The sequence below is a fragment of the Haemaphysalis longicornis genome, unplaced genomic scaffold, assembly GCF_048455015.1.
Source record: "Haemaphysalis longicornis isolate Haplotype H1 unplaced genomic scaffold, Haemaphysalis longicornis Haplotype H1 scaffold_1, whole genome shotgun sequence".
Taxonomy (NCBI): Eukaryota; Metazoa; Arthropoda; class Arachnida; order Ixodida; family Ixodidae; genus Haemaphysalis; species Haemaphysalis longicornis.
In genome coordinates, this window is record NW_027526203.1 from 463,352,947 (window position 1) to 463,356,065 (window position 3,119).

Sequence of the window (3,119 nt, forward strand, 5' to 3'; positions counted from 1 at the left end):
GACACGCTCAATGACATCATTGTCCTCGAGGCGTCGCAGCTCGCTGGACACTGGATCACGGAGAGCAAGAGGCAATCTTCGTAGCTTAGATGCAACTGGAGTCACACCTGGGCGCCGTTGGATCTTATGCGAGACGTCCTTGACAAGACCCAACTCGCCGTTGAAGAGATGTTCGAAACCCGGGGGCACGTTCACGGAACACTGCACTGCACACACCGATGCTAGTCGACACGTAAGAGACGCACCGTCGATCTGAATGCCCAGTTGCTGGATGGCGTCGAGCCCCAAAAGAGATGTCCCTTTGTCGGTGACGTAGAATGTGACGGAGCAAGACCGTTGCAAGACTTGAACAGGAGCTTGGAATGAGCCGCGGATGCCGATACGTTGTTTGGAAAAATTCCACAAGTTGACGGAAGCCTTGGACAGCGCATGCTGTTTACTGAAGTGACGCTTGAAATCTTCGACAGTCATCAACGACACGGATGCTCCGGTATCGACTAAGAGTTGCATGGTCACTCCGCTGACTTCGGCTTGAACGACTAAGTCCTTTCTTGGAGGATTGTTGACGCTGACTTCAGCTTGGACGACTAAGTCCTTTCTAGAAGAAGTGCTGACTGTTAAGACGGAAGATCTTGCGGGTGCGTTGATCTCCGTGGATGCTGGATGCTCTACAGGTTCCGGTGTCGAAGCGGATCCCGTAGCTTCCTTCGAAGAAACTCGATGCACTGGTGCCGGCTTACGGCACATCGATGCGAAATGTCCCCACTTATTACAAGAGTTGCAGCGCCGATTTCGGGCTGGACAATTTTGAAATGCTGAATTATGCCATTTATTTCCGCATCGTTCGCACAACTGAAGCTTGCCTGCAAACTTCTGCTGAACTGTACCGCGGAACTCTACAGCTGACTGCGGATGGAAACGTCCATCTTGGAGGCCACCATCTTGCCTTCCCGAACCCGGTGGAATGACGTCACGGCCTCCCCGGCTGGCCAGGCCATCTTGAATTCCTGTGCCGCCATCTTGAGCGCGCCGGCCTCCCCGGCGGCCCAAGCCATCTTGATTCTCCACGCCGCCATCTTGAGCGCGGCGGCTTCCCCGACTGTCATCTTCCGCGACGCCACCTTCTCCTCGTCGACCTACTGCTTGTACTTGATGCGAACCGAAGGCTTGGTTCGCCAACGACAAAGATTCAAAACTCCGACCAATCTCTTCAGCTTTCTCCAAAGACAACCTTTCGCCATGTGCGAGCAGCTTTTCTCTAACCTGGGGGTTAGACGTTCCATGTATGATTTGATCTCGGACGCGCTCCGCGTACGTCAGCCCGAACTTGCAACGTACGGCTTTCTCCTTTAGAGCGGTCACGTATTCTAAAAAACTTTCCCCCCGAAATTGACGACGGCTTGTGAACTCATGTCGTTCAACAAGCGTATTTGTGGACGCAGCGAAGAGCCGGTCCAGCTGCTCCAAAAGTTGGTCGAATTTCGAAATGGCCGGAGCCGAGGATGCGGTCACACTACAGTCGGTCGCGGAGTCGGTCACGATAGGGCTGGTTACATTAGCGTCGGTCACGTTACTGGCGGCGTCCCTCCTTGCTTCGTCCTGCTCCGCCTCAGCAAAATACCTTCGTTGCCCCTCCCTACCCAAAACGCTGACGAGCGCCGACGCGCGTCGTCCGTCATTCCAGTCGCTGCCGCCAGCCGCCTCGAGATGGGCCTGAAACAATTTTTTCCAGTTATGCCACGGAATCGGAGGCGGCCCCGGCAATTCGAGGAAAACGGGCAGGTTATCGAAGAGGCCCATGCTGCCAAGCAGGAAGGAGAGAGATGCAGGAGCAGAAGCAGAAGAACGAAGTAGGGCGAGGCCTAAACGACGGTTCGACAAGCGTCAGCACAAAGAACGCTAGGCCTCGCGACGCCAGACGCGCCGGACAGTCACACTCGAGCGAGGTCAAACGCACTCACGTTTTCATTCTGCCGGACCCGTCGACGATGTCGTCGCAGCAGAAGAAAAGCATCCCATCCTCGTCGCCAAAAAGATGTTGTGTCGTGGGCGACGGCGAGCGGCCTCGGCGGCGACGGGAGCGAAGGCTCAGCGCGCCGGGCCCACGCACAAGCCCAAGAAGAAAGAGTGCGGCCTGCTCGCACCAAGACCAGAGCCCAAAGAGAACGTTTATTGTTCGACAAGACGACACCTAGACGCATACGCACGTGACCCGTCACGTGCGACCACAGCAACGACATCTAGTTACAATTAACACAACCAAGCGCCCACAGTGAGCGGGCGCTCCACGAGAGGGCGCCACTACACCACAGTATGTATGTATGTATGTATGTATGTATGTATGTATGTATGTATGCATGTATGTATGTATGTATGTATGTATGTATGTATGTATGTATGTATGTATGTATGCATGTATGCATGTATGTATGTATGTATGTATGTATGTATGTATGTATGTATGTATGTATGTATCAAGGTCCTCCCCGCGGTGAGCGGCGGTGGTAATGCCACCCACTGCACCGCTTCCCCGCCCACCAAGGTTGCCGTCCTCAGAAGCAGAAGTCGGCGGGAAATTGCCGAAAATATAAAAAAAAAAGTAGACACCATATTGTGAAGGTCTCAAAAGGAGCCAGAAATGGAGCCATTTTCAGAGAGGCGATGCCAGTACTTTTTGATGGCCCTCAGGGAAAAAATGCGCAAATTCCGAAATTTAGAAAACGGTATCACAAATTTTATTTGTTTGCTGTCGTGCGGCAAAGCGAAGGCGGCTGATTACTGTCTACAAAAAAGCTAAAATATGCAGGTTTAGATAAAGAATTCAAAGAATATGAATGACTTCGAACAAATGTTCGCTGGATACCATGTTTTACCACCTTCGCTGCCTCTTTACATACCCGTGCCCATTATACATCGCCACCAGCAGTCTGCGGATAATCTCAAGCTCACGTAAACTACTGAAGCATTGCACCCTAAACTGATGGTGTTGCTTGAAGGCTTTGAAGCTGTTCATACGACATTAAGCAGAGGATATAAAAAGAGCAAGACAAATTTTGATTTGTGCGGGTAAGTAGCGTTGCACAGGGGTGTGTTTTAGTGACTGGTTCGTTGGGTCCTAT

General features: G+C 52.2%; 1 long non-coding RNA gene across 1 annotated transcript; it reads right to left on the minus strand.

The window, feature by feature from the left end:
• Positions 1-218: 218 nt before the first annotated feature.
• On the minus strand, positions 219-2,183 carry LOC144156172 (uncharacterized). Its single transcript, XR_013319698.1, has 2 exons — positions 1,962-2,183; positions 219-1,713 (listed from the first exon to the last, which is right to left on the minus strand). It is a non-coding gene; the product is annotated as an uncharacterized LOC144156172 (long non-coding RNA).
• Positions 2,184-3,119: the final 936 nt, after the last annotated feature.